General features: G+C 34.7%; 1 protein-coding gene across 1 annotated transcript in view; it reads right to left on the bottom strand.

Moving 5' to 3' along the window:
* The window catches only part of LOC141401520 (G-protein coupled receptor dmsr-1-like), a 400,810-nt gene that overhangs the window by 136,494 nt on the left and 246,436 nt on the right, over positions 1-17,880 (bottom strand). Inside the window, exon 5 of the mRNA XM_073981806.1 lies at positions 17,638-17,738. The gene's annotated coding sequence lies outside the window, so the exon portion shown is untranslated. The remainder of the gene's footprint in view (positions 1-17,637; positions 17,739-17,880) is intronic.

Here is a 17,880-nt window from a genome sequence, read left to right as displayed (position 1 = left end):
ACGTTACTGAAATTTTTACCAATTTCACACAAAAGTTTCAGTCCATTTAACCAGCTAAGTATTATCTGATCTTCACGTTCGTTTGTACCCTTCTTCTTCATCATAAACTCAAACATTGTTTAAAATTTTGCTGGTTATTTATTATTTTCACCTACAGAGCCGCTACAAAATTGGTTAAAATTTTGTTTTTGGTCCATTTCATTCCCTGAACTAATCACTTCTATTCTGGCCCGAACCCAACCTTCATAAAAAATTCGTTACAATCGGTCCATAATTGCGGCCTTAAGCTTGTTTGCAATTTTTAGTGGACGGACACACATCGCTAAATCGCTTTATCTCGTCGAGATATGAATTTTGGCATACCAAATTAGGGGTCTAGGACGAATATTTCGTGGTGTTACATAAACTTTTGGAGAGACAATATGAAGCATGGGATAAAAATGTGGTTCTCTACACAGAACCCATTATATATTAGGCAGTAGGCCCGTTATCTAGCAAACACTTTATTGCAATTTACATCAGAGGAAAGGTCAGTAGTTTTTTTTCCATATGTAGGCTACTTTGCGAATATGTCCTCAAGGAATTAAAATATCGACCAAAAATAAATGTTTATATTTTTCATACAAAAGTAATGGTCCATTTCACCCGCTAAAAAATATCAGATCATCATTCAAAATTGTAGGCATCTTTTTCGACCTATACTCTTACCCGGTGCAAAATTTCGTGACTATTGATGTATAATTGCGACTTCTAGCGAGTTTATTATTACACTACAAACAAATAACGGAATATATTAGGCTGTAACTCTGTTATCTGATCATGCACACCAACATAAATGGCATCATTTGAAAGGTCAAGCGTTCCACTTTCAAGTATTATCTTACTTGTCCGGAATGTCACTTCAGGAATTATGATATAAGCTGTATATTAAAAATTTTCACAATTTTCACACAAAAGTTTTGGTCAATTTAACCCTCTATATATTATCCGATCGCCATCTCAAATTGCAAGCTTCTCCTTTGTGATATACTCTTACCTTATTTAAAATTACGCGTTGAATCGGACTATTATTGAGACCTACAGAGCCGCTAGAAAATTGGATAAATATTATGTTTTGGTCCATTTCACCCGCTAAATATTTGACGATCATCACCAATAATAATAGGTATCTATTCTGATCTGAACCCGACCTCCATACAAATTTCGTGACGATCGGTCCATAATTGCGGCCTGGACCGTGTTTACAATTTATAATGGACAGACGGGCGGACGGACGGACGGACGGACGGACAGACACACATCTCAAAATCGCTTTATCTCGTCGAGATATGAAGATTGGTATACCACATTGGGGGTCTCCGACAAATATTTCGCGGTGTTACATGAATTTTTACCAAAACAAACTTATAATACCCTTTTCCACATTGTGGTATAGGGTATAATAAAACGAATTATGCCCAGAAATTTTTGCATATTCTGCATATCGTGCATATTTTGACATATTTGTACATATCTGCATAAAATGAGCATATGCAAAACCATATGCAAAAATATATTCAAGGGTTTGTGGTCTAAAATATCCCACCGAAATGGCTGAAATTTGGTATTAAGTCTTCGTTAGGGGTATGCAACTTTACAACTGAAATCTGTCCGCATAGGTCCACGTCTTCACATAGCCCCCATAGACGGTACCTACCGATATTCGGTATTTTGAAGGTTGTGCCCTCAATATCCCTCCGAAATGGCTGAAATTTGGTATTAAATCTTCGATGTGGGTATAAAAACTTTCCACCTGAAATTTGTCGGTATAGGTCCACGTCTTCATATAGCCCCCATAGAACGGTACCTCCCAAATTCCCGAAATTTTGAAGGTTGTGGCCTCAATATTCCACCGAAATGACTAAAATTTGGTATTTAGTTTTCGTTGGGAGTAAAAAACTTCCCAATTGAAATTTCTCGGCATAGGTTCACGCCTTCATATAGCCCCCATAGAACGGTACCACCGGATTTCTGGTATTTTGAAGGTTGTGGCCTCAATATTCCTCCGAAATGGCTGAAATTTGGTATTAAGTCTTCCTTGGAGGTATAAAACTTTCCACCTGAACTTTCTCGATATAGGTCTATGTCTTCATATAGCCCCCATAGAACGGTACCTCCCGATTTTCCGTATTTTGAAGGTTGTGGCCTCAATATCCCACCGAAATGACTGAAATTTGGCATTTTGTCTTCGCTGTGGGTATAAAACTTTCCCACCTGAAATTTGTCGGTATAGGTTCACGTCTTCATATAGCCCCCATAGAACGGTACCTACCGATATTCGGTATTTTGAAGGTTGTGCCCTCAATATCCCCTCCGAAATGGCTGAAATTTGGTATTAAATCTTCGATGTGGGTATAAACTTTCCACCTGAAATTTGTCGGTATAGGTCCACGTCTTCATATAGCCCCCATAGAACGGTACCTCCCGATTTTCGGTATTTTGAAGGTTGTGGCCTCAATATCCCTCCGAAATGGCTGAAATTTGGTATTAAGTCTTCCTGGGGGTAAAAATCTTTCCACCTAAAATTTGTCAGTTTGTGTGCAGGTATTTTGAAGGATGTTGCTGTGGTTATACATTTCTCTATTTTATTGACTTGTCTGAAGAGAATTTTAAACAGAAAAATTTTACACACAAACATTTTTGTACTATTATTGAAATATTTGTTGCATAAGAAAATATGTAAAATGCATAAATTTTGCATATGCAAAAATTTATGCATTTTGCATAATTTTGCATATGTCATATGTTTCGATTGCAATGTAATCAGAAGCCAAAAAATATGCCCAGTCTCAAAATTTGGACATGAATCGGACTAAAAATAGGGGTTGCATAAAATTCCGCTCCGAGTTTATGACGAAGAAGAAGCTTGAAATTTGAGATGGCGATCAGATAGTATTTAGAGGGTTAAATGGACCACAACTTTTGTGTGAAAATTGTGAAAATTTTTTAATATACAGCTTATATCTTCATTTCAGGAAGTGACATTCCGGACAAGTAAGCTATACTTGGAAGTGGAGCGCTTGACCTTTCAATTGATGCCAATTATGTTGGTGTGCATGATCAGATAACAGAGTTACAGCCTAATATATTCAGTTATTTGTTTGTAGTGTAATCATAAACTCGCTAGAGGTCCCAATTATACCTCAATAGTCACGGAATTTTGCATCGGGTAAGAGAATAGGTCGAAGAAGATGCCTACAATTCTGAATGATGATCTGATATTATTTAGCGGGTGAAATGGACTATTACCTTTGTATGAAAATATAAAATTTTATTTTTGGTCGATATTTTTATTCCTTGAGGACATATATCGGCAATGTTGCCTACACATGGAAAAAACCCTACTGATATTTCCTCTGATGTAAATTGCAATAATTCTGTGTAGAGAACCACATTTTTATCCCACGCTACAAATTGCCTCTCCAAAAATTCATGTAGCACCGCTAAATATTCGTCCTAGACCCCTCATTTGGTATGCCACAATTCATATCTCGACGAGAAAAAGCGATTCAGCGATGTGTGTCCGTCCATTTAAAATTGTAAACAAGCTTCAGGACGCAATTATGGACCGATTGTAAAGAAATTTTTATGAAGGTTGGGTTCGGACCAGAATAGAAATGGTTAGTTTTTGGTGATGATCGCGAAATGTCCAGAAATGACCAAAAACTAAATTTAACACAATTTTGTAGCTGCTCTGTAGGTCAAAATAATAACCCGTAAAATTTTGAACAAAGCTTGAGTTTATGATGAAGAAGCGTGCAAACCAACGTGAAGATCTGATAATACTTAGCGGGTTAAATAGACTGAAACTTTTGTTTGAAAATTGGTAAAAATGTCAATAACGTAGCGGTTAAACAACGGAAAATAATGAGACACACTTATGTAGTAAGTAGTAGTACTGCATAAGTTAGTTTTATTGTATTTTAGTTTGTGTGAACTAAATTTTCCTTCCCTGCTATAAAAATGTCTTTGTCATTCTAGATAACTTTTTGGTTTTGGTCATAAGTATTATACATTACATCTCTGATATTTGATAATTAAATTTTCACAATCATTGAAAATAAGTTCCGCGGAAAGCGATTGTCCAGGGATAGTGGTATAGGGTATCCCATGGTCGGCTCCGTCCGACTATAGACCTTTCTTACTTGTTTGAATATACGCTAATAAAGACGAGTTTAGTACTCCTTTAAACCGTATCAATGATTAATATGTAATAGTGAGATAAAATAAAGCTTACTACTGCCGCACTGTTTATAGAAAACCACGGATATACCGAACAATTTGTCGCCATTACTTATTTTACTTGCAATGAAATTGTAAACAACAATATTTTTTACATCTATTATTTATTTCCTCAAACCAAACTTCCACAATTTTAAGACTTTTTATAATAAAATCTCATAAATATCAAAATCGGGTTTTGAAACCTAGTAATACCAATGCAGAAGACTTTCAGTATTGTGTTCTAGGTGGCAAAATCACGGTCAAACACGGCCAATTTAGTATAAGTCTATATGAAGTGATTTTAAGACAAATAAATATTTATTTCTGACTTTTTGTGTTTTTTTGGTCGCTATTATATATGAAATAAATTCCTTTTGCAATTGCCAATCTATTCCATTTTACATATATTTATATTTGGTTTATTTTTCCGCGGCTTAAGTACATTGAAATATGCCTTACAATATATTTTTTTTTAGTTAATTTTTAGTTCATATTAATAAATTTTGACATGTTCTTTTTTCAATGCCAACTAAAAAATTATTATTACTAAAAGTTGCAAAATCGACTTTTGGCCTCAAAAACAGGGCAAATGACCTAAAGTGAATTGGTAGAAACCAGCAACTATTGAAAGGCTATCAGTTTGCTTTGTAAACATCAATCTATGTAATAGAGCGTATTGTTGGGGTAATGCTCCAGAGTTAAGCAATCACGTGATTTAGAATCCTTGAACACTAAGTTCAGATTTATATTGTGCAATATTAATTCAGGCAATACATTTTGGCTAATACATTTTTAGTAAATAACATATTTTATTGTGTAAATTAAAACAAGTAAAAAAGTATCAGTCGGCTTTGCCGACAGAGCCTCAGCCTCAGCCTATGTGAATTGAAACGTTCATCTACGGTTAGATAGAATGTATTTATGGTTTTTTTATTATTTTCTGGCCTTTTTTGGACATTTGAACTTGCCAATGAAAATATGGATTAGGATTAAAGTTCAAAAGTGTTGCAGAGGAGGTACTTAAAGGAATGGACCGACATAGTCTATTATGGAATTGGATCTTATTTTGGGAGTCATATCTTTTCGATAGATATCGCGCCCACTAGTCATTTCAGTGGGTCATCGTATAACTTATGGACCAGTATGTCAGGAAGCATGGACTTGTCCACGGAAAACATAATACCGTTGTAAGCACGACAACAACGAACAGCATCGCCCTACATATCCAAAGGATCTTTGAACAGAATATTGAATCGCGAAATTGCATCCAAGACCACTCACTGTACAATTTTTTTTTTCAATTTTTTTAAATAGCTTATAAAACAAAAAAATATTGAGAAATTTTTGGTGGAAAAGTCTGATGTTTGCAGGCAACCTCGATTGCCAAACTACTGGTAGTTCTGTCAACAAATGTGGATAAAATCCGTAAAATACCGAAAATAGGGAGGTAATGTTACATGTGGACTATACAAAAACATGGACCTGTGTTAACAATATTTGGTGGATAAATTCCATAACTGCAGGGAACCTCAAATCTGAAATTTCGGGTATTTACTCTCTATAATAGATAGTAGTGATGCAGTTAAGCCAATGGAGAATACTCCAGACTTAAAGCAATCATATGACTGAATCTTCAAAAATAAGAAAACAAAAATTACATGGCATAAAGAAGTAATTCATGGCATAAGAAGTATTCAAACAAAAAAATTAAATATTTCTTAGACAACTTGTTAATAAAGAACATTTTAAGTACAGAACCTTCAGAACAATATATGGGGATTTCTGAGTGAAATTGGACTCTTTTTCAAGATGAGGTTTTTGATTTCCTTTATTTTTTGCTGTGGTGATGCTGCTCATCAGCAAAACATTTTAGTATATTTTCAGAATCTAATGAATCTATTTATTTTGTTGGTAAAATAACAAAGGTTTCACTCTGTTATAAATGAAAATTGTAGTGATAAATTTTAAAAAATTAAGAAAAAAGTAATCATTCAAATCCCACTACCAAATAGGTCTTAAAATTTTAGTAATTAATCGTAGTTTAATACAAAACAATTTCAAGAAAATCGAAGAGTACAATCATTGATAAAAATTGATTTAAATTTTAAATCGCGAAAATTGCATCCAAGCCCACTGTGCAAAATCTTTTCTATTTTTTATTAGATAGCTGATAAAACAACAAAATATACAAAAAAATTTTTTTCTATTTGGGCCAATATTAAAGAAGTTATGAGTATTTCTTTGCACATAGTTTTTACCGAATTCTACTTTTTCAAGGCGCGATAAATAAAACATAAAGGAAATCAAAAAGCTCATTTTGAAAAAGTGTCCGATTTCACTCAGAAATCCCCATATGTTTTTATTTAAAATTTCCAAAAACAAAAAATATTTTAGAGAAAAAAACCTAATAATTTGTTAAAGTACATAGATCAAAAAAATTTGTCGGACCAAACCAAATTTAGTGTAATTAAAGTCCATTCTTAAACAATTCATTTTAGTCGAGCTTGCAAAGCGGGCCGGATTCAGCAAGTACATTATATAGAGAGATAAGCCTATATAGGAGTGGTATTCTATGTAATGAGAACTCCTTGTACCGGGTCACAGCCTAATCGATTGAAAATCTATTTGAAATGTTAAAACCTAGGACTGCAATTTTTTTCAGAGGTTTTGGAAGAAGACTTTTGAAGACTACTGATAAAAATACGTCTTCGATATATTATCTAGAAATATTTTTGTAAAAGGATTCAATAGGTTAATAAATAAATAAAAGGCACCAAATTCCATTCATTAAAATTTTACTGAGTCTTATCCTTCAAGCAAAAATGTGATTGTATTCCCGCAAATCTTTTTAATTTAACATATATAATGGAAATTACGATTACTAATGTTCGTAGAAATTATGGTCTTCCCTACAGCCATCATAAGGCTTGATTACTTATACAGTCGAATGAACAACGTGCTGTACTACACATTTCTACACCGACATCGACATTGTTCAACTTATCGAGTTACAAGGATTACGCTTTGCAAAGACATATTATGACAATGATAGCGCCATTACTTTTTAGCAATTTTCTGGTTAATTTGCTAAAGGACTTGCAAATATTTCAAATCAATTATCGACAAATAACCCCTTCATTTTCCTAAATGTCACTCAGATATAAATGTTCCGTAATGTCGTTGATTTCGTTCTAAGTGATTGCACAATATACAGGATATACACACATAAATATCTATGAATGTGTGTTCATAATAACGTCAATGATTCGTGATTTCTCCTCCAACGCCATGTCCCGAAATGATTTGTCAAGAGTATTTCCATTAATGACACACACAATGACAACGAAGAAATATTTTTTTAATGTATTTAACGTCGAAACGTATCCAGCCCATTTACATAGATTTTCATGTTCACTGCCATCAGGCCGTCCATAGCTGCTGTTGGCACTGGCATGATAGTGACGTTCATGTTATTCCACATCTGCTGCTGCTACTGATGATAATGACGTTGGTAATGACGATAATGGTTATATTTGTGTCGTTAATTATTTACAACTTGATGATAGTTAGAGGCATACTTGTGCAAGTAAGAGGATAAGCTGTAGGTACAACAGCTGATAAAATGGGCTTTGTCATTACACTCTATGATTTCTTTCCCATTGTATACGGAAATATAAGAAGATGCTGAATACGTTAATGGTATGTCTGGATGCAATGTCGTTTTAATGTTCCGTTGTAAATGAGGTATACATACATACTCATACACTGTGTGCCGACAAACATACATATATACACCGGTAGAAATCTGAAATTATCTTTACAAACTACGAGTACATTTGAGCATGTTTCCTGTATATAATTCAACTGTTTGCACTTGTTAAAATGAAACATGGAGGAAATTAATTTTATTACAAAGAATATTTGTGGTACATAATGCCATGAACTTGAATATAGCTCTTACAGGTCAAATGGTAGTGGTTCGAGGTGGAGTGGTGCGTACCTTCAATGCCTGCACTAAATTCAGCTGATTGGGTAATACACTTGATTTAAGCAAGCACGTGATTTAGAATCATTGAACCACTAAGTTCAGATTTACATTTGGTAATATTAATTTATGCAATTGTCAATTGCATAATGTACATTTTAGCTAATATATATTTTAAGTAAATAATACACTTTGTAGTGTAAATTAAAACAAGTGAGCCAAGGCAATAGTCGGGTCGGGCCGACTATGTGATACCCTACACCACTACCCCTGTCCATATGCTTTTGACTGGTAAAACTCAAAATATCAAAATTGGCCATTTGGTACGGCAACCATCAATAGGATTCTTTCTCTGTGAGACTCCTATTAACCCCCAAACTTTCGTGAGGATCCGATCAAAATTCCTGTAGTGTGATTGCACAAAAAATGGAAAAAGGGATGCATTATCGACTATTGCGATATCTCTGTTGTTTGACCGCCAATGACAACCTACTTCACCTCGTTGTAAAGGTGATATTTTCTACTTTCCTTGCCAGGTTTTGCTTTCGATATACCTCTTACAAACGAGTGATATTTGCTTTGAAATAAAACGATGGCCTTTTCTCCAAATAAGTTTTTTTTTCACATTCTGACCCCTGAATAATACCCGACCATTACCAAAATCAATAGGTTTTTTAATCTGTGGGGCCTCCATTAACACCCAAAATTTCGTGACGATCCAACCAAAATTTCGACGTGTAGCGCGATTACAAAAAAATTAAAAACCGACTATTGCGATATCTCCGTTATTTGGCCACCTACGCCAACCTACTTTGCATCATTGTAAAGATGGAATTTTTTCAAGAAAAGATATATCGATATAGTTGTACATTTATTTGTTCAAAAAAGTCATATGTTCTAAAATATACATATTGCAAAATTACTTATAAACAAACATATTCTTATTTAAAAACATTATTTTGTCCAAGTTAGAGCTCAAAAGTCTAGTTCGTCTTTCGTTGAGAATATTTCCAGATGTGGAAAAAAATCTCTCGCTCGTTGCTGAGCTGACGGGTATAGCCAAAATTTTCCTGGCTAATTGTTTTAAATATTTTAGGTTCGACTGTTTCCAAAAGTTTAAAACATCAGTCTGGCTAGATACGGCACTCGCTATGTGTCAATTTCTGTATCAATTGGAGACTTTTCAATTTTTCGTCTTTTTGCCAAATTTTGATCCAAAAACTCTGAAAATTCGTGTAAATGTGGCATTGTAATTTCCTCCTCATCATTAGAACACTCTATGTTCTCACCCTGTATATTACGTCATTTCTTTTATCTTCTAATAAAAAATTCATCTCGTTAAACGGCGGAAATAAGAACGTCCCTATAAGATGTGCCATTGTTGTCACAAAGCGTTTAAGCAATGATTGTTTAGTTTTAGCTTTCAAATCTTTCATGAATTGAGAGTCAATGGCATCAATTGAGCAAACTTTCAATAGCTTTTCAGACCAAAGGGTAAAAATGTGCATAGTAGGGTATTTTTCCGAGCTTAATTTTTCGGAACACTCTTTGAAAATTTTGAAAAAAGCCAAAAGAGGTTCTAACAATGAAAACTTTAGGTCAGATATACGATTCCCAATTCGGGAAGAGGGTGTTTTACAATAACATCATCAAATTGTGACAAGCGCAAGATATACGTTTAAATCTTTTAAGAGCCGAAATAACGAATGAAATTTTTTGGCCCTCGATATCAGCCATGTGAATATATACTATGAATATTTTGGTCGGTTTTACATTCTTGTTTGATTTCGTGTTTAGTATGGTCTCTCGCACGACTTCTAAAGGAAGCCCAAAAAATTAGCACGATCGTGACACATAGTGCAGGTCGTGTTTAGTCGTGTCGTGCAAAATCGTGTCGAACAAAAAAACACGATCACGCACGGCCAAAAATTTATTCCGGCACGACACGCACAAACACGGCGATTTTCGGGAAGGCACGAACACGCACTACTCACGGCACGACACGCGCCCACCTCTAGTTCAATTAGCGGCTATTGCGATATCTTCGTTGTTTGACCACCTACGACAACCTAAGTTACATCGTTGCAAAGGTTATATTTTCTACTTTCATTAGGTTTTGTTATTGATATGCCCTATATAGAAGCGGAGACATTCGAATAAGTTTTTTTCCCATTCCGACCCTTGAATATTATCCGACCATAACTAAAATCAATAGGCTTCTTCCCCTCAGGGACCTTCATCAACACCCAAAATTTGATGACGATCGTATTAAAATTGCGACCTGTAGCGTGATTACAAGGTTTAGATGGACAGACGGACAAACATAGCCAGATCGACTCAGCTCGTCGAGACATTCATTTTGGTATATATATGTATGGGTCTATAATACCCTCCCTACATAGTGGTGTAGGGCATAAAAATCACCGGAGCGCTTTTTAAACCAATAGCGATCAAAGTTCACATTTTTAGGGTTGGTCGATTTTGCTTGGAAACCACTAGTACTATTGAAATGGGATTAGAGCAAATGTTGTAGCTGTGGAAATTCAACAAGATTGCCATTTGTGAGATATAGGAGTTGAAATTGAGACAATGACTGTATCGCATCCTTACAAAACAATGTCTTGTACGGTGTAACTTAATAACTTTAAATAGTAGGTGCTTACACCTGGGAGTTGGTTTTCAAGTACGAAAAGTAGGCTGTCCGAATATGGGACCAGAATTTAAATAATCGCAGTAATATTCCGATCGGAGCGAAATTTTAAAAATGATTTGAGTTTAAGACAAAGCATAAGCTTGCAATTTAACATGGTGATGAGATAATTATTAGCGGGTTTAATGGACCAAAACTTTTGGGTGAAATCTTCTATATAAAAGACAATGTGTGTATGTTTGTATGTTCCGCATAGATTCAAAAACGGCTGAACCGATTTTTTTTAAAATTTCAGAGAATATACAAGGAACAACCGAGGTGAAAATATGCTTTATATTTTTTTGAATTTCAGGATGTCACCTGGTGGAAGTAGGCTATATATTTTGTTGAATTTCGGATGAGCGGGTTACACCTGTGCCCTATTTTTTAAATGCGCTATATATATAAAACTTACGAACGATTCCGTTTCCCCAATCCTGGGTACATATTTTAGCCATAAGACCCGACCACTCCCACTTAAATATGCCACAAATCAATGGAAATACCAGATGTCGATAGCTATAGTTTCATCAGGTATATAAGATACATTATAATCATCAGCTATTTGGCAACATACACCAACATTTCTGAAGATTTGTATACCCTCCACCATGATTAAATTTGTCATTCAGTTTTTAACATCTCGATATATTCAGCGGAGATCTTATAAATTATACATATTCTTGATCAGAGTAAAATTCTAAGTCGGTATAACCATGACCGTCTGTCCGTCTTTTGAAATTAAGATACAGCTCCCAATTTTAAGATAGATCTTCGTGATTTGGTTTAGAAGTTATTATTACTTAGGATGTTTGGTATTGACGCCTTCATACAGCCCCCATAGAACGATGCCTCCCGATTTCCGGTATTTTGAAGGTGTGGCATCAATATTCCTCCGAAATGTCTGAAATTTGGTATATATTCTTCGTTTGGGGTATAAAACTTTCTCCCATAAATTTGTCTATATAGGACCACGACTTCATAAGCCCCATAGAACGGTGCCTCCCGAATTTCGGTATTTTAAGGTTAGCCACATTGTTTTACCGAAATTGCTGAAAATTGGTATTTAGTCTACTTCATAAACGAAAGGAAACTAATTGAAGTAAAATTCAATACAACTCATGGTGGAGGGTATAACAAGTTCAGCCTGGCTGAATTTAACGACGTTCTTACTTGTTATTGATAGTCACTTGCATATCCCAACTAATTTGCGATGCAAAAAAATATAATTGGCATAAGAAAAGGTAACATAAACCGTTTCAAGGCCCAGCAACGTGGACCGGTTCGGCTCATATTTAATATAAAATATAACACGTTGTACTTACGACCTTGTATTTCTGCCTTACGAGCTTTTACTTCAATTAAATTTCTGATTAATTCCGTTAATGTACGTGGTTTCTTAGCGACATTGTTATCCCAAATAGTGTCCTTTTTTGTCTTCCCAAGTATTTCTGCCCCAACTCGCTGCATCTTTTGTTTTTGTCTGCAAACCATGTAGAATCTTCAGCATGTAATGTCTTCCTGCGTTTAGGAAGTTTATCATCAGAGCTTTCAGAATCACTGTGAAACCCATAGGGAACTAGGCTGATGACACCATCGTCTAATTCCATTCCAAATTTTGTTAGCAAAAACCATGACCTAAACTCTAGCAACTTCACTTGTAAACAAAACCAAATCTTTCCCACTGCTATGCGTTCGTCGATTTTCGACGAAAAAACACATAACTAATTTGTTGGAATTGCAGACTACAGCAATAAACAACATTTTGACGGTGCCCGGTCTCACAATTAGGAGGGTTGGCGTTTTTTGTTTGGGATGACGACTTCTATTTTGTTTTTCAAAATAGTGTTTATTGCTTAGAATATAACTATTTTTTCTCATTTTTAAATAAATTTTTTTCTTCAAAAATAGTCATGTTTGTGAGGCGTTTTCTCCTTAAGAACCGCGAAAAATGAAAAAAAAATAAGTGAGTTTCGAAAAATTTGGAATGGTTTGAAGCTATTTACATGCATTTTTTGATTTTTGTCGTTGGGCGCATCCACTGTGCGTAGTAAAGAGGGAAAATTAAGTTTGTTTTTCCGTTTGTAACGCGTATAACGGTACCGGTAGGCACTTTAAAGTTTTTGTATATTTAATTTGGCTATGGGGTTCTCAGCAGGGTTTCGGAGTCGAGGTATATTTGGCTCGACTCTGACTCCAGGCGAGTTTTTTTCACGACTCCGACTCCGGGTCGACTCCGAGAGTGAATTCCTATTCCACTAAAAATGAATAAAATGTGCACAAATTTTTAACTTTTTCCTATATTTTGGCCTATATAGGCTAATCACAGTGCGCCTTAACTAATTTTAAATGGAAGGTGCTTACACCTGGGATGTTTTTGTAGATTCTGAAACTAGAATGCTCATAGATGAGAAATATCAAGAAACAAAAAAATCGCCGGAGGGATTTTCAAATAAATCGCGATTTAAGTTCACATTTTAAGGGGTCCTTTAGGTTTTCACGATTTTGCTTGGAAACCGCGAGCCCTATGTAAATGGACCTAAGGAAAATGTTGTATCTGTGAAAATTCTCCACAAGATTGACCTGCATGATATTTTCGTAGGTTTACCGTTTTTGGCATATAGAAGTTCAAATTGAGACAATGCACTGACTGTATCGCCTCTTTTTTAAACAATGTAATTACTGCAATTTCTCAAATTAAACTTATATATCTTGAAAAGGTAAAACCTAGGAAAAAATAAATAATCCAGTCTTGTAGAGAATTTTCAGAGCTTCAACATTTTCTTTGGTCCCATTTTGATTCCAAGCAAAATCTTGAAGACTTAAGATAAAAACCTAAAAATTCGAACTGAACCTCTATATCTCAAAAATGGTAAAACCTTCGAAAAAGCCTAAAGGTCAGTCTTGTAGAGAATTTTCACAGCCACAACATTTTCTTTAAACTCATTTCGATACGACTTGCGGTTTCCTAACAAAATCGTGAAAACCTAAAAAAAAACCCTAAAATTGTGAATTTTTATCGCGATTTATTTAAAAATCACTCCGGCGATTTTTTCTGATTTTTTTATTTTTCTTTTCTATGAACATTGCGTTTCAGAATCAGTGAAATCTTCTCGTGTGTAAGCGGTTTTCATCAAAAGTTAGTTAAGGCGCACTGAGCATGATATTGTTTTATAAGGAGTCAGTGCATTGTCTCAATTTGAACTTCTATATCTCAAAAACGGTAAAACCTACGAAAATATCATAAAGGTCAATCTTGTGGAGAATTTTCACAGCTACAAAATCTTTTTTAGGCCCATTTACATAGGACTCGCGGTTTCCAAGCAATATCGAGAAAACCTAAAGAACCCCTAAAAATATGAACTAAAATCGCGATTTATTTGAAAATCCCTCCGGCGATTTTTTTGTTTCTTCAAATTTCTCATCTATGAGCATTGTAGTTTCAGAATCTGCAAAAACTTCCCAGGTGTAAGCACCTCCCATTTAAATTTGGTTAAGGCACACCATGTAATGTGTTAGTTTTTCCTTACATATTCATTAGAAAGGGCATTCGTTCGAATACATTCGAACATATCAATACCGTTTCTGCCGAATCTTACATTGACTGAATTCTTCCGCGTGAGAAAAGCTTTAAGCTTTCAAAATATGTGAAAATGATGGGGTAATACAAATCGTAAGGACTAAATGCAATAAAAACTATAAGCAATTCACGACCAAGTTTCAAACTGGGTGTAAGCCAACATTTTAGGGTGCTTAGCCTTAAAAGGAGCCCCCAATTGTAAAGCTCAATAAAAGCCATTTTCATTATTTTTTTCCGAGAAAACTACGTAACTTTTTGGCAGATTTTTTTCTTCATCTGAAAGAGAAAAATATTACGAAGTTAGAGGCCGTCTACGAAATCCTGTTTTTATTAAAGACTAATAAACCAATTGTCATATATTTTTGTTGCCGATTTCAAGAAAAAAAACTGTTTTTATGCTGCATACAAAATAAAATAAATTTGTCCTATCCAACGCTCATACTGAGGCAATATTGTTCTGATCGACTTAAAAATTTGATACATATCCTATGCTATTTTTACTTTCTACTTTTTTCTGAAATTTATAAATAGGAATAACCCCCTAAAATAAAATTCAGGGCTCACATTTTGAACTTTGGTGTGGAGTGGACAATTTTATTGAAATATTTGAGGTATATTGTGTACATCACTCATCACGAAGGCAGATGGATGTTTTTTGGAACTGTAAAATTAGCAAACGATGAGATTTCGTGCATGAAAATATTCTACAACAATGATGCTAGGAAAATTTTATGGAGGGTCGGTCCACTAGGACAAGAAATCGACATTCTCATGTTTTCATTGTCCTTTATCACTTTTACCCGATCCGTTCTCATGAAAACTATATGATTATGTATTTTATTGAATTTTGTATATGCAATTGATTGTGTAGAAAACTCGGATACACATGAACTATATCTGTTCCTGGTGGACAGATCCGGTTATTGTCTACATCTAAATGAATCCTAGAAAAAAGATTCGCCGTTTGTCAGACTTCTGAGTTATTGCGGGATGAATCTGTCGTTAACCAACAACGAATTTATAATGCCTAATTCAGAAGCGTGTCCATCCGAATTTGATATATACTTAATAGATTATGCGAAATTTACCGAAATTCATAAACATACGAAATACATACATAAATTTTTTGAGAAAGTAACTGGTAAAACTAATAAAGGACAATGAAAACGTGACAATATTGATTTCTTGGATTTGGAAAATTGCATTTTGTTTTACCTTTTGAGTTCAAGTACAAAAAAGACATGGAAGAAACTGAGCTGAAACATGTCAGCTGAAACTGACAACATTTCATCTAAAAATTATGAAACAATATCTCCAAACAGAGATATAAAGCTATTTTCTCAATGATTGATGGGGGTCAATCAAAAAAATCATTATGTCATGACTCAGAAATTTCAGCTATGGGATTCTTTGGGGTTCTCAATTGGGGCTTTCATTCCCAAAAGGAATTTTCCTCCACCAGATCTTAACTTCCATTTTGTGTCACAAGGTATTCAGTAAGATTTCCCATAGAGACCACAATGTCTTTAAACAAGATGAGAATACCAATAAACTTTGTGAGAAGACCAGTAAGACTTCTGACGAAAGAGCTTAAAGGTCCAATCTTAATTCTATTGTCATAGAATTTTACTTTTGTTTGCAAAAATGTAACGAATCAATTGGATCAACAAAATAGGGATGAATAGACTACACTTCAGAGGATAGTAAATATACTGTGAATTGTCCTTTAACTTAGTATAATATATAATTTGCATATATATTTTCTTATACCTTTCTTTTAATGTTATATTTCTATAACGTGGAAAAAATTTTGCCCGGAATCGGAGTCGAGTTTTATTTTTCGACACCGACTCCGACCCCAGCAAAATTGCTCGAACCGCTATAAAAGTACCACAAGATCACGTTTCTCAGCTTCGAAATGTCCAGAAAAAACATCACTCAGAAAATTTTAAGTACGACTCTCATTGACAACTAATCGATTTTGTCGCGTTTTCATGGTAATTTTTGACATTTTCCCCTGTTTGCTTAGAAAAAACTGTGTTTTGTGTGCTTATGTGTTCTCCCAGCAAAAAAAGTCATTACTAAGTAATGACTTTATTCAGTAAAATTTGGCAGTAGTAACTACTTACAAATATACCGTAAAAGTCATTATTTTTACATGGGGATGTCATAGGGCGGAAGTACTTCCTTAAATATGTTTTTTAAGTACATACTTAACCACATACCGGCAGTCGAAAAGAAGCTAAAAAGCATAGTTCTATTTTTAGAAAAAATTGAGGTGAAATTATATTCAAATTCAACACTACACATTTTTTGTTTTTTCTTTTTCATTCGATACTTGCTAGTTTTGAACACACGAACTTCTGATTTGTAGTCAAACACACTACACACTAGGCCACACGCTCGAACAGCAAGGGTTGGTTAAACTCATCCATGTACATCAACATGTTTTTGTAATTTTGTAAACAAAAAACACACATGCCGACGCTGAGCTTTGAACACACAACTCTAGAATTTGTAGTCGGACACACTAGCTCTGTGCCACCATACTCATTACTTAGTAAGTAAGTAGTAAGTAAGGATGTAACTAGTTATGTGTTAACTGTTATATATGTACTTTGTGATAATGCGGAGGGTAATGAGTACTCATTACCTGGTAATGCAGAAAGTAATGACATGTGCCTACCAAATTTTTGCTGGGCTGTAACGAATATACAAAAAATAAAATATAGTCTTTTTCTTTAACAAAAACAGGTTAAATGCACCAAACGACCACGAAAACTAGACAAAATCAATTAGTTGTCAATGAGAGCCGTACCTAACAGTTTCTGAGCGATATCTTGCAGAACATTTCGCAGCTGAAAAACGTCATTTCGTGGTGATTTTATATAGGCCCTTAAAATAAAGGACGAAAAGGACATTGAAGGAAGCGAGTTAGAAGGTCGAAGTGCTCTACGAAAATAATCCTCATTCGCTTTGACCGAAGACGTGTCATGTCAAAAATAAGCTAAATCAACAGTGAAAAAAGATATAACAGGGTCTCTAAAAAATTTCATCACGCCATAACGCGGAATTTCGACTCTCGGCGGATCTGTCTATCGGGGTTCTTAATATACTCACCAAGGGCTTTTATCTCCAAAAGGAATTATCTCTGCCCTAAAATGTGTGTTCACAGTGTAATTTAGGCATTTGCGGCATTCATGGTCGAAAAAGTTTTTCACCTGAAATTGTAAAAGGGAGCAAATTATTCCATTTTAATTAAGACAATTTTATGGTGGAGGGTATAAAAAGTTCGGCCCGACCAAAATTCCTAAAATTTTCGAATAAAATTCAACAACACTTTTTCCTTAAAAATTCCATTTT

Source organism: Musca autumnalis, unplaced genomic scaffold (genome assembly GCF_047663935.1).
Source record: "Musca autumnalis isolate F117 unplaced genomic scaffold, ASM4766393v1 scaffold_4, whole genome shotgun sequence".
Classification (NCBI taxonomy): domain Eukaryota; kingdom Metazoa; phylum Arthropoda; class Insecta; order Diptera; family Muscidae; genus Musca; species Musca autumnalis.
Note: the sequence above shows the minus strand (reverse complement) of the source record. Positions and strands in the feature narration are given on the sequence as shown.